The sequence below is a fragment of the Leptonychotes weddellii genome, chromosome 2, assembly GCF_054177405.1.
Source record: "Leptonychotes weddellii isolate Sample4059 chromosome 2, ASM5417740v2, whole genome shotgun sequence".
Lineage (NCBI taxonomy): Eukaryota > Metazoa > Chordata > Mammalia > Carnivora > Phocidae > Leptonychotes > Leptonychotes weddellii.
In genome coordinates, this window is record NC_138370.1 from 52,294,811 (window position 1) to 52,320,681 (window position 25,871).

The following is a 25,871-nucleotide window of genomic DNA, read 5'->3' on the forward strand; positions in this document are numbered from 1 at the left end:
AAGAATTCCTCATATCAGTGAGATCATATGATACATGTCTTTCTCTGTTTGACTTATTTCACTCAACATAATACCCTCCAGTTCCATCCACGTCATTGCAAATGGCAAGATCTCATTCCTTTTGATGGCTGCATAATATTCCATTGTGTATATATACCACATCTTCTTTATCCAGTCATCTGTCGATGGACATCTTGGCTCTTTCCACAGTTTGGCTATTGTGGACATTGCTGCTATAAACATCGGGGTGCATGTACCCCTTTGGATCCCTACTTTTGTATCTTTGGGGTAAATACCCAGTAGTGCAATTGCTGGGTCATATGGTAGCTCTATTTTCAACTTTTTGAGGAACCTCCATACAGTTTTCCAGAGTGGCTGCACCAGCTTGCATTCCCACCAACAGTGTAGGAGGGTTCCCCTTAATCTCATACATCTTAATGATAGTATAAAATAGTACTACAACTTTGAAAGATGACTTGACAGTTTCTTATAACTTTCTCAACTTATGCTCTGATCTTGCAATTCCACTCTTAGGAATGAAAACATACATGCATACCTCAGAGATATTGTGGGTCCAGTTCCAGACCACCACAATAAAGCAAATATCACAGTAAAGTGAATCAAATGAATTTTTGGCTTCCTAGCACATATAAAATTATGTTTATACTAACCTGTAGTCTATTAAATGTGCAGTAGTATTATGTCTAAAAAAGCATTGTACACAACTTAATTGGAAACACTTTATTGTTAAAAAATATTAACCATCATCTGAGGTTTCAGTGGGTTGTGATGTTTTGCTGGTGGAGGGTTTTGCCTCAGTGTTGATGGCTGCTGACTGATCAAGGTGATTGCTGATGGCGGGGGTGGCTGTGGCAACTTCTGAGAAAAACACAGTGAGGTTTTCCACATCAATTGACTCTTTCACAAATGATTTCTCTGTAGCATACAGTGCTGTTTGATTGCATTTTACCCACAATAGAACTTCTTTCATAATTAGAGTCAATCCTCTCAAACCCCGCCACTGCTTTATCAACTATGTTTATATAATACTCTAAACCCTTTGTTCTCATTTCAACAATCTTCACAACATCTTCACTGGGAGTAGATTCCATCTCAAGAAGCCACTCTCTCTCCTCATCCATAATAAGCAACTTCTCATATGCTCAAGTTTACCAAGAGATGGCCACATCTTTAGATTCCACTTCTAATTCTAGTTTTCTTGCTATTTCCACCACACCTGCAGTTACTTTCTCCATTGAAATCTTGAAACCCTCCAAGATATTCACGAAGATTGAAATCAATGTTTTTCAAACTCCTGTTAGTTTCCAATTTGCTCTGCCCAGATCATCAGAAGAATCACTTTCTGTGGTTGCTATAGCCTTACCAAATGTATTTCTTAAATAATAAGACTTAAACGTTGAAATGACTTCTTGATCCATGGGCTGAAGAATGGATGTTGTGTTGGTAGGCATGAAAAAACAAACATTAATCTTAATGTACATTTCCATCAGAGCTCTTAAGTCACTCGGTGCATTGTCAATGAGCAGTCATATTTTGAAAGAAACTTTTTTTTTCCCCCTAAGTAGTAGTTCTCAACAGTGGGCTTAAAATATTCAGTAAACCATGTTGTAAACAGATATGCTGGCATCCAGGCTTTGCTGTTCCATTTATAGAGCACAGGCAAAGTAGATTTAGCATAACACCTAAGGGCCCTAGGATTTTCTGAATGGTAAATGCGTATTGGCTTCAACTTATAGTCACTAGCTGCATTAGCTTCCAATGAGAGTCAGCCTATCCTTTGAAGCTTTAAACCCAGCCACTGACTTCGTTCTAGCTAGGTAAGTCCTAGATGATATCTTCCAATAGAAGGTTGTTTTGTATACATGGAAAATCTTTTGTTTAGTGTAGCCACCTTCATTATCTTAACGAGATCTTCTGGAAAACTTGTTGCACTTTGTCCATCAGCACTTGCTGCTTCACCTTGCACCCTTCTATTATGGAAACGGCTTCTTTCCTTAAACTTCATGACCTAACTTCTGCTAGCTTCCAGTTTTTCTTCTGCAGCTTCTTCACCTTTCTCAGCCTTCAGAGAATTGAAGAGAGGGCCTTGCCCTGGGTCAGGCTTTGACTTAAGGGAACGTTGTGGCTGCTTTGATGTTTTATCCAGACCACTCAAAATTTTCCATATCAGCAATAAGACTTTCATTTTCTCATCATTCATGTGTTCAGTGGAGTAACACTTTTAAATTTCCTTCCAGAACATTTTCTTTGAAGTTACCATTTGGTTAACTGGCACAAGAGGCATATGTTTGACATGCCTTCCTCCCTAAGCTGAGTCATTTTTAGATTTTGATTTAAAGTGAGAGAGATGTGTGACTCTTTCTTTCACTTGAACACATAGAGGCTATTATAGGGTTCTTAATTGGCCTAATTTTAATATTATTGTGTCTTAGGGAACGGGAAAATCCAAGAAGAGGGAAAGAGACATGAGACTGGCCAGTCAGTGGAGTAGTCAACCCACACAACATTTATTGATTAATTTTGTTGTCATATCCAGGCACTATTCAATGTGCCCCATAACAATTACAATAGTAACATCCAAGGTCATTGATTACAAATCACCATAACAAAAATAGTAATAATTAAAAAGTTTAAAATATTGCATGAGGGACATCTGGGTGGCTCAATCGTTAAGCGTCTGACTTGGGCTCAGGTCATGATCCCAGGGTCCTGGGATCGAGCCCCGCATCAGGCTCCCTGCTCAGTGGGAAGCCTGCTTCTCCCTCCCCCACTACCCCTGCTTGTGTTCCCTCTCCTGCTGTGTCTCTTTCTGTCAAATAAATAAATAAAATCTTTAAAAATAAATAAATAAATAAATATATTGCACGAATTACTAAAATTTGACACAGAGACATAAAGTGAGCCAATGCTGTTGGAAAATGGCACTGATGAACTTGCTCAATGCAGGGTTGCCACAATCTTATAATTTGTAAAAAAAAAAAAAAATTCTGGGAAATTAATAAAGTGAGGTGTGATAAAACAAGATATGTCCTATTTATATACCTAAAACTAACAATGTATGTTAATTATACTGAAATTAAAATTAAAAACTTAATAAAGAACAAGATATGTCTGCATGTCCATAAAAAGACTTGTATAAGAATATTTTTAGCAAGTATATTCATAATAGCTGAAAACTATAAACATACAATTGTCTAATGGTTGAATATTTACCATTTATGAGTATTTAAGTTGTAGTAGATCCACATAGTGAAATACTATACCAATAATATATATATCTACTGTCATATAAAACAATATGGTTAAAGCTCCAAAATATTATGTTGACAGAAAGAAGTAAGAAACAGAAGAGTATATGAGTACATTCTGTGTGATTTCTTTTATATGAAGTGTAAAAACAGATAAAATTATACTATGGTGATGGAAATCAGAACACTGGCTTCCAGCATGGAGCAGGGATTGTTAGAAGCACTAAGGAAATAACTGACATGGTTGAAATGTTCTTCTGGGTTTTGATTTTGATATTGTTTATATCAGTTTATATATTTGTCGAACTTTATAAAATTGGCTCTTGCCATAAGTGGCCTGACACATTCTCTGAAAATGGTTTGCTCTTCAGTTGACCTAGAAAACCCTACAAAATCATGCAAATCAAGAGGCTCAAATCTTCATATTCACCTTATGGACACACTTAAACCTGCCCACGGGGCACCTGGGTGGATCAGTCTGTTGAGTGTCTGCCTTCAGCTCAGGTCATGATCCCAGGGTCTTGAGATTGAGCCCCATGTCATGCTCCCTGCTCAGTGGAGAGTCTGCGTCTCTCTCTCTCCCTCTGCACCTCTCCCTGCTTGTTCTATCTCTCTGTCAAATAAATAAATAAAAATCTAAAAAAAAAAAAAAAAAAAACACAGAAAAGAAACTGCCCAGGCCATCAAGGGTATGCATATCTGAAAGCTGCCAAGTATCTGAAAGACATCACTTTGCAGAAGCAATGTGTGCCATTCAGTTGCTACTATGACGGAGTTGATAGGTGTGCCCAGGCCAAACCATGGGGCTGGACACAGGGTCGATAGCCCAGGAAGAGTGCTGAATTTTTATTGCACATGCTTGAAAATGCAGAGAGTAATGCTGAACTTAAGAGTTTAGATGTAGATTCTCTAGTCATGGAGTACGTCCAGGTGAACAAAGCCCCTAAGATGTGGCATAGAACGTACAGGGCTCCTGGTCTGATTAACCCATACAGGAGCTCTCCCTGCCACACTGAGATGATCCTTACTGAAAAAGAGCAGACTGTTCCTAAACCAGAAGAGGAGGTTGCACGGAAGAAAAAGATATCCCAGAAGAAACTGAAAAACAAAAACTTATGGCCCAGGAGTAAATTCTGCATAAAATAAATGCAAAAACAACAAACAACAACAAAACCTTATCAAATTCTACACTTAAGATCTGTGCTTTAATCTATATCTAGATTTTACCTTAAAATAAATAACTATATACACACATATTCATACACATACACACAAACACACTTGTCAAACCAGCAGTTAGAGAAATCTAAGTGAATTATTTTCACATTTTAGTCAAAACCCCTCCATTTCCCCTCCCAGAAGTGACTCACTCTTTCTTACAAGGTCATATTTGCCACTTTGTTCTTTGTCAAACTCACCATTTATGGTTCCCTTTTAAGGTCATTATAATGTCTCTCCTCTGGCTGGGCTTTTCTTCCCCAGTGTCTATGACCAATGTCTTCACCAACTTGAGACTTTTGTTTCTATTTCAGCTTCACAGTTAGTAAGTGTCCCACTACACTAAGTAATCTCCCCTCCCTACCTTCCCTCCTTATTTATCTTACTTTACTTATTTTTTTTTTTTTTGCATGGCATTTCTTAGCTTCTAACATGCAATATAATTATATTGATCCTATATTTATTGCTTAATTTTTTTGTTGTTATAGCACAACTTAGATATATCAAATGGACAAAAAATTAGTATCATTTGCAGTATGTTAAGATAAATTGCCTTTGAATGGGAGCTTCCTTTCCAGTACTTTGAGGTCTACAAGATATATCTAGAAAATGTACTACTGTGGAAAATGCTTAAATCAAATGGGGGGAGGGCCTCCCTCTCTTTTTGATTAATTGCTGTAACACTGTCCTTTCAGGTGGCTGAGGGAGTTTTATGTTTTCTTTAGACATCATTAGGCGCTGGAGCTCTTGCAGGACAACTTTGATGCTATATGAATTCTGCCATTTTGCTAGTACTGATATGGCTCTTGGGCCCACCACTCCATTAGAACTATTAACTCCATTCATATTAATTTTTGTTACAAATCTTACAAAGGGGTGTGCTTCTGGGTATTTAAGTCCACATTCTATTTTAAGGCTGTATATTTGGTTTTCATAAATTGTTCTTGGAGGCCTAATCATCATCCCAGTCCATCTTGTAAGTGTCATGTCTGCATCATCTTCTAGATCTCAGCTAACTGTGCCATCTCCTACTCCTAATTGATCCTACTTCTATTGCTTACTTACTTTTTGTTTCCCCTGCTTCCACTAGTTTGCAAGCCTTTGTTTTTGTCAATCCTTTTTACTGGTAGATCACTCAAAATCTTTGTGGAAGTAAATAAAAAGCAACAGTTTCTTTTTGCTCAAAAAATATATGGAATTAAATAAGAAATGACAGTTTCCTTTCACCTCAGATCTTTCTGATAAAATCAGACACTGTTAAATTTCAAGGTAGATAAAGGACCCAGAATTTTCTAAAAATTTACTAGCATAAGCTCCTTCTCTTATTGTCCATCCTTTCCTGCCTTCTTCCCTTCCTTCCTTTCCTTCTTCCTTTTGTCCTTTCTTCTTTCCTCCCTCCTGACTTCCTTCCCTCTTTCTTCCCCTCACTTCCTTTCTTTCTTTTCTAATCACTGTAAAATTTGCAGGAAATGGGATCCTCCTTAAAAAAGTGGCCGTTTTAATACCTTCCTAATAATGAATTGCAGGAGGAACTAATGAATAACAGAAGAAATAGTCTCTTTTTTTTTTTTAACACCGTTAACACATGCTTTCCTGAAAGAGTTACTTCTTTGAAAGTTCTCTTCATAACAGGGATAGAATATTATTATTAAATAAATTTTTAGTAAATACAATTTTATATTGAATAAATAACACACCAAAAAAAGTTTCCAATGGTTATTTTCCAAGTAATTTTCCCTCTCTTCATTCCTCACAGAAGTTCACTGAATCTGCTTTCAACATTAAAATACAAAGTTTGGGGGCGCCTGGGTGGCTCAGTCATTAAGCGTCTGCCTTCGGCTCAGGTCATGATCCCAGGGTCCTGGGATCGAGCCCTGCATCGGGCTCCCTGCTCCGCGGGAAGCCTGCTTCTCCCTCTCCCACTCCCCCTGCCTGTATTCCCTCTCTCGCTGTGTCTCTCTCTGTCAAATAAATAAATAAAATCTTTAAAAAAAAAAATTTTTTTTTTAAATACAAAGTTTGTAATTGAGCTAGGTAGGTAATAAACTTTTAAGTTATGTTTGAAGATTGGAAACATTTCATAATTCAGAAAAGACATACGCTATTAAAATTCAAAAACTAGAAAATCCATACAGATGGAATGCTTTCTTCCCTAATTTATGCCAGATTAATGAAGTATGAATTTTCATAGCCTCTGAAAAGATCAAAGATGAAAGAAAAAAACAGAAGGAATTCTGAGGTGACTCCCACCAAAAAGCTAACTGGAGAGGTAACTTTATGATATTTGTCAGTTGTTTTCAAATTTATTCAAGGAAAACAAAACTTGGTTTATATATAGTATAAATTGAATGATTTATACTAAGGTGGCTTGATGCCAGAATGTTAACCAAATGTTAACCAAATAGTCAAAGAAAAGAAATGAAAGTTATGAGTAAATGTTAAAACAAAATACAAAATGAATAGTAAATGATATGAAAATATATTTAAATGGCAAAATAAAATTAATGCATGGAAGTAAAAGGAAAATGAACTTTGTAATCTCTGATTTGTGCGTGTGTGTATCTATATTTAATATTATTATTTTATATTATTATACATAATATATATTAAATATTTGTTATATGTATTATATAGTATAATTTATATTACTATATATTATATAATATTATAATCTATGTATATGTATATCATCATATTATTGTAAGAGAAAAATCACTATAGAAAATAATTCGAATTGTAGAACACAATAACGTATTAAATGTCCAAGCCATTTTTAACCTGGAAAGAAAGTCAGAGACTATAAACTTTCCAACACTCTTAATTTGTTCAGAAGCTTTAGGAAATGAAATAAGGGCTGTCGATAATTGAATTATGCTCTAAATACTCTATTCTTTTTGTACACAAAAGCCTAAGAGCCTTGAGCTTTATGTAATGTGCTTTTTGTATTATAGCTATAAACAAAGGTTATAGTCATTGAATGATAAGCACTTATATTATTCAACCCCTGGAAATAAAGAAGCACCCATTTCAATTTCTGTACAAAGATAGATATATATCTTTTAAAATTGTCTCTTCACATTAAGTTTCACTAAATAGCTCATATTTACTATTTTAATTAAATTATGTACACATTGTATTAGTATCTCAAGGTCCTTTGACTCTTACTACATAGTGCACCAGTATTAAAGTAAATTATCAAAGAGCAGTGTTCAAGAATGCAGGTTCTCCAGGACAATGTAATACTCTTACTGGTGGAAGAGTCTGCATTGCGTGAATGAAGATCTCTGTCCTTGGATTCCCCACAAAAAAAGATTTACATGAGGATCCACCCTTGAATAAAGACAGCCGGAAGGAAAGGAGCAAACACAAAGCAATTTATTCAAGTGAAAGTACACTCTCAAGGTGGGAAAGCAGGCAGGTTCTGGGAGGTGGAACCAGCCCTAGGTTGTTTTGGGATTGGATATTTTTTGCCTCTCTCTGGGCTGGGAAGAGCGTGAGGTACCCTGAGGTGGTTTCTAATGGAGGCTGCTTCTAATCCTTTGGGAATCTCCTCTCACAGGTTGAGAGGGGGAGTTTTTGATCGGCAAGGGACCCTGAACCATCATGGCAGTCTTTCTCCATGGTGGGGTAGTTTACCTGCAATGCAAATGCATTGTAATGAGTCTAGGGTTTACCTGGGAGCAGAGGTGCAAGAGGAGAGTGCTTGTTCCTACCTGTGGCCCTTGATCTGTCAGCCCCAAGGTCTTGGAAGCCATAAGGTCAGGATGTTGTGCCCCTGGGGCTTTTAATTTGAGACTTATTTATCACCATCCTTGCCTCCAACTCACATCTCTGTCAATCCCCCTCAAGGACTTGGGACTCTGCCTCCATGTACTCCTTGCATGTGCCCCTTCCACTGCTCCTGTCTAGCTTTTACCTGACAATATATATATTGCTTCTTGCAATCTGATCCCTTTAAGGTAATTTTAAAGAAAAGCAATATTAACAATTTTCTTAACACGCTAAAATGTCTGCGCTGAATTAAACCTCCCCTGGTTGCACTAATGTTAATTTGGTTCGGAAAAATATCCTTCTTTATGAAAGTAAATAGCTTCATTTAAAATCTATAAACTTGTAAGGCTAGAATTTTAATTAGAGAACAAAACTGTTTCACCATAGTCTTTAAAGTGAACTCCTGCTTTGATTGTAAGTCAGGAATAAAAACAGCTATAAAATGATGTCCTTACTTGTGTAACAACAATAATCAGTCAAATTGATTCAAACTGCCTGCTTTGTACTGAGCTGTGAACATGGGTCAACAAGATCTTAGTGAGAAAAAGGATGTGTTAACTTGCTTCAAATGGCCAATAGTTTCAATTTCAACAAACTGAAAACCTATCAAATTATAATTATTTTAAAGTTTCCGTATGTTTAACCATAACACATTCAATCTACCAATATTTATGCTTGGCTCAGTCTAAACCATAGATAGCAACGTATCAGTGATTAAAATGAACAAGTCTTATCAACATCATTTTATTAACAATGTCTTTCCTGAAGACCTGTTGTCAAATGTTTTATATTGCTTATATTGCCTTGATTTGTATTTTAATTTATTGCATGGTTTTGTTGCTTTCTGTAAAAGAGTTTTTGACTTGTTTTGCCGACATCATTTGATGAGTAGTAAATGACTAGATCGTGACAATAAATGTCTTTGTGAATTTGTTGCTACCATTTTTACAGGTTAATTGCGACCTCACCTCTTAAAGCGGCTTATTTTCTTTTTCCCATCTAACTTTCATTCTTGTTAGCAACATCTTCTACCACCAAGAAAGTGAGCTTTACTGTAATCTTAAAGAAAAAAAAAAATTGTCAGAATAGCTGAAAGATCACAAACAATTGTTTGTGCTAAAGTAAATTTGATCCCCAAATATGATACTATATGTCAGAGACACAATCAAAATAAAGCATGTCTTAACATGCATTGTTAAAGTCAGAATTTTATTTATGGGGAAAATTTTATCACGTACATTTGTTTTTCTTTTTCTTTTTCTAATGTGTCAACTTATGTTTATCACAGACCAGGATAGTTACAAATATTATTTCAGATAGGAATTGTCATGGAAGATACAGAAATAGACCTCATGTTAAATAAACAAAGGGGAGTATATTGGAATCACATCACTGAGGGAATCACAAAATCAACAAAAGACCAGAGGACAAGAATCAGAAAATGCTTTTACAAACCATGAGCTCATTGAAAAGCTGGGCCTAAGGGGCGCCTGGGTGGCTCAGTGGTTAAGCATCTGCCTTCAGCTCAGGTCATGATCCCAGGGTCCTGGGATCGAGCCTTGCATCGAGCCCCGCATCGAGCCCCGCATCGAGCCCCGCATCGAGCCCCGCATTGAGCCCTGCTCAGCGGGTAGCCTGCTTCTCTCTCTCCCACTCCCCCTGCTTGTGTTCCCTCTCTCACTGTCTCTCTCTGTGTCAAATAAATAAATAAAAGTTTAAAAAGAAAAGAAAAGAAAACTGGGCCTACGAATGCCCAAAAGACTTTCCCGAAGAGTTTCAGCCTGTTTGCTGCCACCACTGATATTCTGTGATTTTTATTGTTATGTCTAGACCATTCACATTTAATGTGGTTACTGATACGATTATGCCATCTATTATCATAATATCTATTTTGCTTGTAACTATTTTCATTGCCCTGTTATTTTCATATCTCTTTTTTTTCTGCCTTCTTTGGTTTAAAGTTAAGTTTTTATATGCTTTTACATGACTCCATCTCCCTCTTCTCTTAAAATATCGATTATGCTTCCTTTAAAAGTTTGCAATATGTATTTTTAACTAACCCACTCTCAAATAGCCCCATTCTGTCTCACCAGTAGCACAATTGTCTTCAGAGTGCTCCCTATGCTTCCCTCCCATCCCTTATAACATCGCTGTTACTCATTTCACCTTTGCAAAGCTATTATCCACCCAATGCATCATTACCAATATTACTTTAATAAGTTATCTATTAGATCATTATAACATCGCTGTTACTCATTTCACCTTTGCAAAGCTATTATCCACCCAATGCATCATTACCAATATTACTTTAATAAGTTATCTATTAGATCAATTAACAATAAGAAAAACAGATTTTCTTTACTTTCATTCACTTCTTCTCTAACAGTCTTTCTTTCATTGTCTTTCAGATGTGAGTTTCTGACCATCCTAGTCTGCCTGAGCTGCTATAACAAAATACCATACACTGGGTGATTTAAACAACGGAAAGGTATTTTTCACATCTTCCAGAAGCTAGGAAGTCAAAGATTAAGGTGCCAGTAGTTCAGATTCTGGTAGATGGTCCACTTCCTGGTTTGTGGATAACCACCTTCTTCCTGTGTATTCACATGGCCTTTCTTTGATATATACTAATGGAGTGAAATATCTCACATGTCTTCTTCTCCTTAGAAGGACATTAATGCCATCTTTAAGGAACTACACTTATGAGGATATCTAAACCTAATTACCTACCAAAGTCCCCAATTCCATATACTATAAGATTGGGGATTAGGGCTTCACATATGAATTTGGAGGGAACACAAATATTCATCCCATAATACTTATCTTTATCATTCTTTTCTACCTGATATACTTCTTTTAACGTTCATTTCAGGTCAGGTCTACTGGTAATAAATTCTTTCAGTTTATTTGTCCTGCAACATCTTTATTTCTCTACCACCTCTGAAGGAAAATTCTGATGGATATAGAATTCTAAACTTTTCTCTTTCAACACTTTAAATATTTCACTCCACCCTCCTGCGTGGTTTCTGATAAGAAGTCTGATGCAATTCTTTTTTTTTTTTTTTTAATGCTCGAATGATTTTTTTTTTTAAAGATTTTATTTATTTTTTAGAGAGCGAGCGAGAGAGAAACAGCATGAGAGGGGAGAGGGTCAGAGGGAGAAGCAGGCTCCCCGCCGAGCAGGGAGCCTAATGTGGGACTCGATCCCAGGATCCTGGGATCATGACCTGAGCCGAAGGCAGACGCTCAACCATCTGAGCCACCCAGGCGCCCCAAGTCTGATGCAATTCTTGTCCTTGTTCCTCTACAGGCAAGATGTTTTGTTTTTGTTGTTTTTATTTTTTTTCCCTTTGAATTCTTTCAATATTAACCCTCTGTTTTTAGTTTTCTGCAGTTTGAATATGATATTCCTACACGTAGATTCTTTGATGTTTATCCTGCTTAGTAATCGCTGAGTTTCCTGCACCTGTAAATGGTTTCTGCCATAGTTATCCAAAGGGCCAATAGGAAAAAAAAAAGGATATAGCAGTGATTAGAATTATCTATTAGATACCTCATAGACATTGGGTAAATAAGTAAATATTAACCATGATATTTCTTCCATCTAAATAACCATCCGGCTTGGTAATACTATGAGAAGAGACTAGTCACTATACCTGAAGATAAAAAGTTAGATTGTATAAAGCTGTTGAAGGTACTTTATTATTTTTCTTCTGCAAATATGCAAGTTCAGTCTTACATATAAGAAATTCTGCAAAATAGGTATAAACAAGATTACCACAGTGCCCCCGAAGGTGAGATGCATTTCTAGACCTTTTTCTTAGTACAAGTCATCTTGAAAAGCAAGTATAGACAAGATTACTGCAGCTTAAATTTTAGGACTTGAAAGTTACTTAAAACTTGCTAATTTGGCTGAAGCAGAAATGTTTTTGTGAAAGATAAAGATAGGAAAATAAATTATTTTCATTGTCTTAGCTTCCAATAATATATGACAACACCAGAGAAAAGTTCTGCTAAGAGGTCACTCTTTCCTTGTCCAGGAAAATGCTATTATTAATTTAGCTATCACAGAATGTACAAATTAATTTAAAATGTCATTGCCAGAAACTCCTGTACACCTTAATTGCTCCTGTATTATTTATAAACTACACTGCCACAGAAAGAGGGAAATGAGAAACCTGAAACTATAAGGCTATTGTGCATTACAGAAGACTAGCAGAAAGAATTTAGCATGGAGGCATTTATTTCTTGAACAAATATTGATGAGTACCTACAGTGTGCCAAACAACATTTAAAAAAAAATGCAATTAAGGGATACAAAGCAGTTCTCCCGACTAAACTATGTAGACAGAATTATTTTTTGTGTGTGTGTGTTAGTTGTATCCCTGGCAGCTATGAATTATTTGATGATTCAAATTCCTCCAATAATGAACAAACCCCATGGAACAAACTTGGAAAGTGAGTCCACAGTTTTGATCTATTCAACTTTTCTTAGATTCAGAGTGTTGAAAGAGAGTTCAAATGTTCTTTAGGATTTGTCCACTAAAATTTACATCTAAATCCAATGCAATTCCAACGTAATTAGCACAATAACAAACATTTCCTAAACATGTCCGTCAGGGAATTGAATGGCTCCTGACATGATGTACCTGGCTTATTTTATCTCTTAATATTAAGCTGAGGGAGAATCTGATTAAAAATAAGTTGGCACAGTGAAGTTATTACTAATATATTAATACAACTAATAATTAATATACCTAATACATTAAGGTAATCAAAGCCACATTTATTGGATTTCAACTTCACATAGCCAGGTAGCTGGAGAGATATCTAAGATCTGTATGCCTTTGGGCTTCAGTGATACATTCTGTGCCTAACTCCAGGTGTAGATCTGCTCCATCTTGAACTTTTTTCTGTGATTGTTTTGGACCACAAAAATTACTGTTGATTAAAGAGGCAAATCCATGTAAATTTCACCTTTTTTTTTTTTTAAGATTTTATCCATTTATCTGACAGAGAGAGAGAGAGAGAGAGACAGCGAGAGTGGGAACACAAGCAGGAGGAGAGGGAAAGGGAGAAGAAGGCTTCCCGCCGAGCAGGGAGCCTGATGCTGGGCTCGAGATCATGACCCCATGACCCGAGCAGAAGGCAGATGCTTAATGACTGAGCCACCCAAGTGCCCCTAAACTTTACCTTTTAAGCAATGTCTTTGTTCTATTTTAAACCAGACCCTGTTCCTTAACATTACTTTTGTTTATTTGTTATTAAACAAATTAGCAAGCAAAATTTTTTTCAGAGTTTTCCCCAACTTCCTTTTTAATAATTGTATCAGATTCTTCAAAGGGAAAGGTACGTTATCTACATCTTTGTTTCATATTTCTCCATCTTTATACATGTGACTCTATACAATAACATTTGTCTACCCTATTGCATAAAGCCAAATACTTCTTATTTTTCTCCAAATTCATTATATCCACATTTCTTAGGTTTAACCATTCCCTTTCCAGAATCTTAGATCATGGTCTCTCTACTGGCTACTTCTTTTCTTCTTTTACATATGCACTGTATTATGAATATCCTAAGTATTTCTCTTCCTTGCCTGTGACAATGTAAGGTGTGGTTCAGCCTTTTCCATTTGTTTACTATCTAATCCTTCCTTCATCACTTTATTTTGTCCATAACAATAATCCCATGGTATTGGGGCGCCTGGGTGGCTCAGTCGTTAAGCGACTGCCTTCAGCTCAGGTCATGATCCCAGGGTCCTGGGATCGAGCCCCACATCGGGCTCCCTGCTCAGCGGGAAGCCTGCTTCTCCCTCTCCCACTCCCCCTGCTTGTGTTCCCTCTCTCACTGTGTCTCTCTGTGTCAAATAAATAAATAAAATCTTTAAAAAAAAATAATAATCCCATGGTATTGCTGGTATCCTTCTGTTTAACATTGACTAATTAATAAATGCATTAACCAGTTCTTATTGTGTTTTTTTTTTTAATTCTTTGACACTGTTCTCAGCTTTTATTCAGTTGAAACATTTATTTTGAGATTGCCATTATACGAAAGAAGACTTACTGGGAAATGAAACCTTTATAATAAAGATGGAGTCTACATTATGAATGGACTTGGAAAATTAATAGAAATTCATAATCTTACATGGCTTACATTCTCCCCTCTATGACTCTAGAAATGGCCCAGAAGTAGCAATATTTTTATGCCTCACCAGTGCTCAACCAGTGCCAAGATTATGGCTTATACTTTAAGTCAACCTAAGCCAATTGGACCCTTTGCAAGGCAGTTCTTTCCATGTCTTGAGTCAGAAACTAGCACTCATGCCTGTAATGAAATAGCATTCAATAGTGTGTTTCAAGATGATGCATTAGTTAAATGCTCTAACAAGTGAAACTTAAGGCACAAGTACATCCTCATCTCCTAGGACATGATTTCTGTGCATAAGATTAATAAGACACTTGTAATTTTTGAAATAATGATAATAAATCAGGTAGCTACATCATTACGATAAATAAATTGGTTATGCAATAATGGTCAAGGGTGACTGAATACAACGTTTAGTGAGTAGGGGAGTGAACAATATGATGTGATAACTTAAAGTTTAAATAAAAGCATAAGACTTGAGGGTCTTACTCATCTAGCAAGTGAAGTTTACCATAAAAAGGAGGCTAAACTTGATAATGTGAATTAAATGTGAAATATTTAGGGTCAATGAGAATAAACTGATTCATAACCTGATCTGGCCTGAGACTTTTTTTTTTTTTTTTTTGGCAGCTGGGAGTGAATGGGGAGGAGGGGTGCCTTAAGATTACTATAACCCTGGAAAATGTTGTGTAAATATTGTTATAGTTCCTAGAAGGTATAAAATTCAAAACAGAAAAATGATGACATGGATCAAACCACTGGTGTTGTAGTTTAGAATAGACTTAAATTTAAGTATTTTTATAGGTTTTATTATTATTTAAGATGTTGGGGAAATTTAAAAAATCAGACAATATAAATGCATTATTATATATTTAAATTGTAAGAGAATTTAACGAGTTTAATTTGTAATCAGTGTTGTTCAAATAGTTTTATTAGAAAAATTTTGTATGTAATATACATAAATTTAATAAATTGAGCATGAAACATATTATAGATAGCAGAAAATGAAATGAAAAAGCCCTGGTGCAATAGCAAATATAATTAATCCAATGATGCAAAAAAATACTGATATCCTTCTTTTTTATTTCATTAGCATTTTGCTTTTATTGTGTGCTTTTTATTTCACATATATTTTCAACTAACTATAGATTTTTTTTTCTCTATTTCAACTCAGTAGGTATAAAAATAAACACACAATTTTCTCCTAGGGAAAAAAGTTATCTCTGTATATATATTTTGGGTACCTATTTCTAGACTAAAACTACAAATCTTGAGGTGATTTTAGCTCATCTCTTTACTTGAGTCTTAATACCCAATCAAGCATGAATTGTTATTATATTTTTCAAAGATTTTATTTATTTATTGAGAGAGAGAGTGAGAAAGCACAAGTGGAGAGGAGGGGCAGAGGGTGTGGGAGAGAGAGAATCTCAAGCAGACTCTGTACTGAGCACAGAGCCCAAAGCTGGGCTCTATCTTACTACCCCAAGATCATGACCTGAGCCAAAATCCGGAGTCGGATGCTTAACCAACAGCTACCCAGGTGCCCCTGAATTGTTATTTTTTAAAAATATCTCTAACATCTGGGTCTTCCTTTATATTTCCTCTGCCATTATTATATAAAATTCCTATCACTGAACAGAGTTTTCTAACTGGCACTTCTCTCTCTCTCTTATTTTTCAGTTTTATTGATATGACAAATAACATTTTGCAAGTTTAAGGTATACAACATGATGACTTGATATATATGTATATATTGCAAAATGATTACCACATTGTTAGTTAACACACTCATCACCTCACATAGTTATAATTTTTTTGTGCATGTGGTAAGAACTTTCAAAATCAACTCTCGGCAACTTCAAATATATAATACAGTACTGTTAACTATAGTCACCATGTTGTACATTACAACCCCAGGATGTACTTATCTTCTAACTGAAAATTTGTACCCTTTGACTAACATCTCCTCATCTCTCCCAGCTCACCCTGGTAACCACATACTTTTCTGCTTCTGAGTTCTGATTTTATAGATTCTACATATAAGCAAGATGATACAGTATTTGTCATTCTCTGTCTCACTTGTTTCATTTAGTATAATGAACTCAAATTTCATTTATATTGTTGCAAATGGCAAGATATACTTATTTTTAAAGTCTGAACTATATTTTATTTAATTTTTATAAATGTCCATTCAACTTTTGATGAACACTCAGGTAATTTCCATATCTTGGCTATTGTACAAATGATACAGTGAACGTGGGGTACATATATCTATTTGAGGTAATGATTTATTTCTTTCAAATGTAAATCCAGGAGTGGAATTGCTATATCATATGGTAGTTCTATTTTTATTTTTTTGAGGTATCTCCATACTGTTCTATAGTGGCTGTATCCATTTAGATTCCCACTAACAAGGCACAAGGGTTCCCTTTTCTCCATATCCTTACCAACATTTGTTATATCTTGTCTTCTTGATAATAGCCATTCTTTTTTTTTTTTAAAGATTTTATTTATTTATTTGAGAGAGAGAATGAGAGAGAGAGAACACATGAGAGGGGATAGGGTCAGAGGACGAAGCAGACTCCCTGCCGAGCAGGGAGCCCGATGCGGGACTCGATTCCGGGACTCCGGGATCATGACCTGAGCCGAAGGCAGTCGCTTAACCAACTGAGCCACCCAGGCGCCCAATAGCCATTCTAACAGATGGGAGGTACCAGCTCCCATTTTAATTGTTCATAGCTAATAATAATCATGCACACTGTGATCAAGTTAACTTTTTCTTGCATGGCTTTATTGTATAAAATGTCTCAACTTCAAGTCTATTGCTTACAAATTCAGTGCTGTGCTTATTTGCTTGGCTTTCAAGAACATCCACCATCACCATTATCTTTATTCAGACTTAGTTTATATCTTCCCACTCTCCAACTTGAATTATTCACTTAAGTCAAAGTGGTCACACCACTAGCCTTTGGGTTTATCACTATATTCACAGAGACTGTACATTCTAGTTTAGAACATACTGTGTACTCAGTACCAGTTTATTTAATTGTGCTTAGTGTGTTTCTCAAATGTCATGCTTAGGCATGAACATTCTGAACATTCTCACCCTTGGAACACACTCCTTATATCGCCTACGTGTGTACATTCCACTCAGCCTTTAAAGCCCACTGATTTCCAGCTGATCTATGACACATTCCCATATGGTTATACACCATTATCTCTTCTTTCTTTACAATATTTTTCCATTTAGAATATTGTACCATGACCTTTAGCTCTTTATACAAGTGTATTACAACTTCCCTAAAGAGGATACATTCTCATTTTTTGATGCTTTCACTATAAAATCTACCAGAGTGCTAAGTATATAATACATAATTAATAAATTATGCAATTATTCATTGATAGATAATTTTATATACTAATTACCTCAGCAAATATTGATTAACTTTTCATTGACATATCTGCTAGACATTGAATATACAATGAAAATAATAGACCCTTTTGTAGCCTCTTACTTAAGTACTTTGCAGTGGGGAAAACAAATACAATTTCAATAGAGTAGGAGGGAAACACACACAATTTGCAATGGGAATATAAAGAAAGAAAGAGAAATGGAATTTCCAGGAAGATGGTCTTGCATGTACAAAATATTAAGAAAGGAATACATAAAATACATATAGCCTTGCACTCTGCTACTCTTTTATTTATTTTCTTTTATTTGGTGGTTTACTTGTTCATTGTTAATATCCCAAACTAAAATGTAAATTCTATGAGAAAACAGCCCATCTCCAGCCAGCTCTCTGTTATAGACTTTCTGATGAACATATTGCCTTGCATATGATATCACTATCAGTAAATATAACATACATAAATATTTACTGAACTATGAATACAAGAGATTTCCAATGACTTGGTTAATAGTCCTTTATGTATTTGTTTGTGTTTGGCAGAGGCTGTGGATGTGAGGCATAGACAGTGGGGAAGAGAGAAAGTTTGAAACAAATTATGCACATAAAGATTTTGACTCTATTCTGAAGACAAAGATGATCCACAGAAAGAGAGAAGGCAAGAGAAAGTACCAAAATCAGATATGTCTTTGGAATGATCGCTCTGGCACTGGTATGGGTGGTATGATATTAATTAGAAGACATAAGCCAGAATACTGGAAAACCTACTTTGAAGTCATTGCATCTGTAACTTAGGACCTAAACAAAATTAAAAATAATGAGACAGAAGTAAGGATAGGATTCCAGAATTATTAAAAGTAATGGGAATGTAGACTGATGGAGTCATTCTGGAAAACATTCTGGCGCACTTATGAATAATAATTTATACTCTTGGGTATCTATCACATAGAAATGCTCCGTCGCGTAAGTACAGAGGCACCAGAATATTGTCACAGTATTATATCTGGCAGGCAGGCATCTTAGGCAATGTTGTTATCTATGCTTGGCAGAGTAGATAAGTAAAATGTGGTGTATGCACACCATGGAATATTAGCAACAGTTGTTAAACAACAGATTACATGTGTATAAAGTACAACATGGATGGATCATAAAATATAGTGCTTAGTTTAATAAGTAAGGTGAAGAATGCAATATCCAAGAAATTTACATTTGCATAAAAATATGCATACATACAAAATATCTCATTCTTCAATAAACAAAACAAAATATATAGTTAAGTACAAGAAAATAATCCTTGCTTATTTCAGGAAAAAAAAATCTGTTATTGTTTTTATTGGTAATGTAGCAAATTTATGAATTTTCACTAGTAGAATTAACACTATGATGCAGCTTTCTTATCCAAAAACAATAATACAGATTTTCATTTGCTCATTCTTCTCTTGTCTTAAAGGTTAAAATTAAAAGGCAACAAAAATAAGGAGGCATCATAAATGGTGCTTATTTGAGTAAGTATCTTGTTGCCCTTATGGTGAGAATGATTGGATTGCCTGTATTGTGGACTGTTACTCATTTCCTGTTATAACTTTGCCAAAAGATTAAGTAGAATGACTAATGAATAAAGTTTGTTCCAATCCTGCCCTCTTCAGAAAAGGGGAAGAAGAAGCACTGGAAAGACTTACCTGTGCCTCCTTTATATCTGGCCTTTGGTGCTCTTGTAGGTCTTATTCCAAAGTCACCACTGAACAAATTCCTATTGCACACGATGAAAGACTATTTCAGATGTCCCTGGCCAACCTGATAAATGTTGAGACTTTGACATTCACAGTATGACACACTAATTAAGTTTAAATAACTATGTAAAGAAAAATACACTAATGAAAAAATGTCAGGTCTTATTTTTGAAAAAAAAAAGACTAATTTATGCCTAGAAACCTTTTCCCAATTGTTAACACTTCTCTAAATGAAATTGCTGATGCAGATCTAGCTTCCTTTCTTCCATTCTATCATTATCTCAGAAATTAAGAGGTAATCACTCAGGTTAAGTGGCTCTCATTGTGATTATGCTCTAACTCCCTGTCTCTCTATTGATTATCGATTGTGTCACCACTTTGAAGGTGAAACTTTTTCATTCAAATGATCCTGTAATTATGTTGTATATCCTCCTGATGACCCTTGAACTAGTTCATCCTGGCAGGATGTCGCAGAGCATGAATAATCATTGCAATGTTGCAGACTCTGGTCTTTATGCAACTACTCCACACTTCCTAAGCCAAGTATTAATGAGCTTCCACTTCCTCAGTTATTGTAGTCATTCTTTGTTTTAAATTCATTTTGAAAATGTTAACAGAAATTCCCTTTCAAAAGAACTACAGAATTTACAAATAATTTCACTGACACAGCTTTCATTTATATTTTTATTGCAGATTAGTTTAAAGAAAAAGACCTGAGCCAAAATCAAGAGTTGGATGCTTAATTGACTGAGCCCCCCCAGGTGCCCTAGGGACAGGGATTTTAGAGCCTGTCACAGATGGAATCAAATCTTAGTTCTGACATATCAGTAATTTAACTCTTCTGAGATTAATTTCCTTCTCAGTAGTGTGTGTGTGTGTGTGTGTGTGTGAGTATGTGTATGCTCTGTTAAAAGAGATCCATTTATAGGTTTTTATTAACATTTTGTTGGAGAAAACCTGGGAAACTCCAAGTTAAGAATCTTTATGCATTGCTTTTTTAACTGAATATCTTATCATCTGACTGATGACTACAAGTTGTTTGCAATTTTCATCATTCCTTCCAGAAAGATAAGTGTTTCTTATGCCTCTTCAAATTTCTGGTCTTGGATATTCTTACAGGTTTTAATCCAATAGACAGCAATCACAGATAACAGATATTTTAGTTATATTCAACAACAAAAATATGCATTGTGCATCTTCTTTCCAGGTAATCAAAATCTCATCTCTGCTCATGGTTGTGCTGTTTTCAGCATCCCAACCCTCATTGCTTGCAGGTAGGAAGTCAGTGGCAGTAATTTGAGATGTGTACTTTCAAGCTATTTTCAAGACTACCTGCAATTTTCCAAATATGAAAACAAAACCATCCTAATCGGCATTAGCTTTATGTCATAGAATAATCATATATCTAGCAATTTTTACCAAGCATTGTGTCTACTTCCTTCAGTGAGGAAGACAAGCAAAAGATGGTTGCCAACAAATGATTTCTGAAATATAATACAAAAGGAAGAAGAGACTATTGCCTCTGAAAACACTTTAATCAATAGCCAAGATGGGTACAACTTTTCCACTTTTGTGAGTATATATAATCAAATTTGGGAGTTTCAGATTTAGTCTTATTTTATACCTGAAAAAAAATATATATCACCTCATTGTTTCATATTAATTTAAAATAAATTATCATCATCTGTTGATTACAATATACATAAAAGGTCATATTTGTATAGTGACAGCTCTACAGGTTTTTAGAGCATATATATATATATATATATATATATGCATACATATATATATATGATCTTGCTGTAAATTAGTATATGTAGGGCGCCTGGGTGGCTCAGTCGTTAAGCGTCTGCCTTCGGCTCAGGTCATGATTCCAGGTCCTGGGATCGAGCCCCGCATCGAGCTCCCTGCTCAGCAGGAAGCCTGCTTCTCCCTCTCCCACTCCCCCTGCTTTTGTTCCCTCTCTCGCTGTGTCTCTCTCTGTCAAATAAATAAATAAAATCTTTAAAAAAAAAAATTAGTATATGTAAATATACTAAAAAAAGGAAGTTGGTTCAAGGGAGCTCCACACAGTCTGTTATCTCTAATGTTGCTTTTATACCTATGTCCTCATGTTATCAGTCGGAAGCTCCTTTCTAGACTTCTCTAAATGTGATTTCTTTTTTTTTTTTTTCCTGCACTTCTTTATGCAGCTTGCTTCTGTATATATCTTAGATCTAGCCAAATCCATGGTTGAACAAAGCCTGGTTTTCTGACAAGGACCAGTTAGTGCTAATGTATTTATGTAGCTGAACACATTCAACTTTGAGAGGGCCACAAAAAGTCTCTTAAACAGCATTTCCCCAAAATGTTTGAGTTTGAATTCACTTGATGACCTTGTGGAGGCTGATGGTCATTTTGGACTTAAAATATATGAAATTGCTTATATAACTTCAGTTCATATAACTCCTCAAGCTCAACAACCAATTAAAGCTCATCAAAAATCCTACTTCCATTACTCACCTCCTGGCTGGGAATACTGTCAAGTCTCAGACCACTTAGTAAAATTGTCCATGGTAACTATAATGTCAAAAGGTTAAAGAAGATAAATTATTTTAGAGGACTTTTTTTTTTCTAATGTATCTACCATATACATTGGCTGATAATGCATATGTTAGGGCATTTTGGAGCTTGTATGGTACTTCCTGATCCTAGGATTTATTGAAAAGACAAACTGTTTATCTATTAATTATCATTTCCAATATAAAAATATATATTTCTTTCACCTTTTATTTAAGAAAAACCTGTAGTAACTACGAAGGACAAACATTCAAGATAAGCAGATTGACAGATTTGACCTTTGACTCCGCATCGACATTTAAGTCTCAGTCGTCCTACTTATTAACAAGCTATTTATTAACAAGCAATCTGTCACTAAACAGTTCCAGAGAGTTCATCTGTCATGATGATGATCTATGGTATGTTTACCTCAAAATCTCACCGCTGCGTATTTCTCCGGGGAACTTTCATGGAAGGAAGACGAGTTGCCCTGTGGCCAGTGCTCCTTTATGGGCTGTCATTGCCCTTGTAAGAAAGCGAACCGTTTCTTACTAGAGACTAAGCTGGTAGCGATTCGTGCCATCTCAAACTCAGCATGGTTCTCACATGTTCAGCTTGGCCTCTCAGCTTTACCCTCATTCTGGAACTTTTTAATTAGTTTCCTGACATGTCCAAGCAGCTGTCTTCTGGAAGAATTTCAACTACCTTCAGTTTTTCCCTCGACTGAGAGCATCTCAATGCAGTTATGATTATTATAACAAATATTAACTATTTCTGATGATTGTAAGTCTTGATCCAATCCCCATAATACTTTGTGGCAGTATAAATTTAAGCCAACTACATTTCTCTGGAAAACATTTCTTAGACTTTGTTTATATTCATTAATTTAAACAATTGTCTTCGAACACCATATAATAACACTAATGTTAACAGAGTCAATATCTGTTAATATCTGTTGTTCCACAATAATTTTTTTTAAAGATTTTATTTATTAATTTGAGAGACAGGGAGCATGAGAGAGCCAGAGAAGAGGCAAAGGGCAGAGGGAGAGGGAGAAGCAAACTCCTGGCTGAGCAGGGAGCCGGACACCTTGGGGCTCGATTCCAGGACCCTGAGATCATGACCTGAACCAAAAGGAGACACTTAACCGACTGAGCCACCGAGGCACCCCCACAATAATTTTTTTTTAATATTTGATTTTATTTCCTTTAGTATTTAAAAAGTGCAGGCTATATAGAAAGTAATGAAACAAAAGTACGTAACAAATTAAAACACTGAACTGGACTATGAAAAACAGTTATAGTGTTAATGTAGCTAATTATTGCTATTCCTATCATTTGCCTTCCATTCTTTTTCTGTTATGGTTTTGTGTTTATTCAGTAGAATGAGGTAAAAGGAAGCCATTCTCCTTTTTTTTTTTTTTTTTCCAGTATTAGAATCAGGTTTCATTGTTCAGTTGGGAAAGATGTTAAATATTTTACTAAGCTGATAACATTAAGATTAAAAAAAAAGTAGCTTCGTTTATTGGGCATAATCTGCTAAAGAATAATAAGAAATAATTGTTCAAAAAGAAAATCAGAGCTCTTTAGGACCTCCCTTTCTCCTCATGGTATTGATGTTTGGGAAGGAGTAAAAGGCGTGCAATAGAGAAATAGAATGTGGATGTAGAAAAGGGAAGCACATATGAATGAGTAAATATTTGCCTGGACAAATTGCCAGGGAGAATGCAACTGAAACAGTTGTCGATTTATACATTCATGATATTGGAAGCTTATAAAACTGAAGTATAAGTAGACAAAATTTGTTCATTAGTATTTCAAGTAGGATTCTCCTTTCCCATTATTTAGCTCAACACTGTTTACTAGAGTTCAGTCTTGTCTCAATAATACTCACTAATGTTTCCCTCTCTGCTGGCAGTCTACATAATAATGAAAACTAAAACTCCCATCTTTAACAGCCATTAGCAAAACCTATACTTCAAGTAAATTTGAGGAAAGAAGTAGAGATGCTTCCCCCACCACACACACAATTTATTGACTATATTTAGGACACTGACCTTCTTTTTGATTCTTAAACGACAGGACTGTTTCCTCTTCGTTTGGAATAATACCTTCTCAAACTGTGCAAAGCCGCCTCCTTCACATCAATCAGTTTCTGCAATGTATCTGAAGTCCCCGCTTCATCAATCTTTGTGCAATACCCTTTTTAAATTCTTCATTGTATATATTGTTATGCATATCTAACTTACTTGTTTGTTTACTTCTTTATTCACTGTTTCTCCCATGCAAGAATATAATCCCATAAGAACAGCAGTATTATCTATTTTCTACACTAGTTTCCCTCTAGAACCTTCATACTTTCAACCAGGGTTTGGGTTACTCTATTACAGAAAGCCATATGACTGTTACATATATGCTACTGGAAAATAATTCTAATATCTGTAATTAAGGCAAATTGCCAGTAGTTATGACAACTAAAATATGTTACAGGTAAATTCCAGTGTTAATCCAATACACATATATCACAAAAAGTTGAGCATCTGCTCAAAATTTTGTTGTGATTTAATTTTCCTGAGGGTTGATGATTCATTATAAGATAATGTATTTTAAATTTTTTGGCCAATATTTCCTGCATCACTGAATAACATTTACCTAGGGCTCTTAAGTATCTTTCTTATAAAGAGGAGCTATAAGTAGGTAAGTAATTTCAGGAAAACTACAGTTGTTTGCTGTTTTCTCTGCATGAAAAAAAATCAATCAGTGAGCAATCATTCAGTGAAAAATGAGACAATTGACATATCTGGAGTTTAACAATAACCCAATTATCATTGCTTATGTTGCAATTCTTGTCAATTTGTTACAGAAATAATTGGTTTGTCCAGGGCATATCCTCATTATTAAGTATTCCAGTATATGGCTGAGACAATGCCAAAGAATCCATGAGAAACTATAATATGGGCAATAGGAAACAGGAGTAAATATTTAAGGTGAGATCTTGCATAATATTGTTTTTTAAAGATGTCTGAGTGACGACTTGGTAAGGCTACTTTTTCTTCTTATTATTAATAGGTCTGGTAATGCTTACTACAAACATCCAACCTAGGAGTGGCGTGAACTCATGACCCGTATATGTGGATTTGGGGCTAAAATTAGATGATTTTTATCCCATTCTAAAATTTGTTTTGAAAATATTATAAACCAGAGGTACTCCTCCTTGCAGTACCTATCTTACAAATTTTGAATTCTTGAATCATTCTTTAAATGCTTTCATTTTGCATGTAAGTTCTTTGGTCGCTTACAGTTTACTTCAAGTGTCTGAGGATTTGTCACTTACTAGTCAAACAAGAAATTCAATTTTGTTTTTATTTAAGCCAAAAACTTCCATTTTGATAAACTATTCCACAAATGGAGACAAAAAGGACAGAAAGATATGTTCAAAATGGATTAAGGACCTAAATGTGAGACCTGAAACTAAAAATTTTAGACGAGAACACAGGCAGTAATGTCTCTGACATCAGCTGTAGTAACATTCTTCTAAATATGTCTCCTGAGGCAAGGGAAGCAAGCGCGAAAACAAACTGTTGGGACTACATCAAAATAAAAATCTTCTGCACAGTGAAGGAAACAACCAACAGAACTGAAAGATGACCTACTGAATGGGAGAAGATATTTGCAAATGACATTTCTGGTAAAGAGTTAGTACCCAAAATATACAAAAAGAAACATTTTTCAAAAAAAAATCTCGTTTTAGTTCTTGAACTTTACTAAGAGTCTGACTGTGCTTCTTTGAAT

General features: G+C 35.3%; 1 pseudogene; it reads right to left on the reverse strand.

Moving 5' to 3' along the window:
• Positions 1–5,155: 5,155 nt before the first annotated feature.
• Positions 5,156–5,578, reverse strand: LOC102748897 (ubiquitin-conjugating enzyme E2 variant 1 pseudogene; annotated as a pseudogene).
• Positions 5,579–25,871: the final 20,293 nt, after the last annotated feature.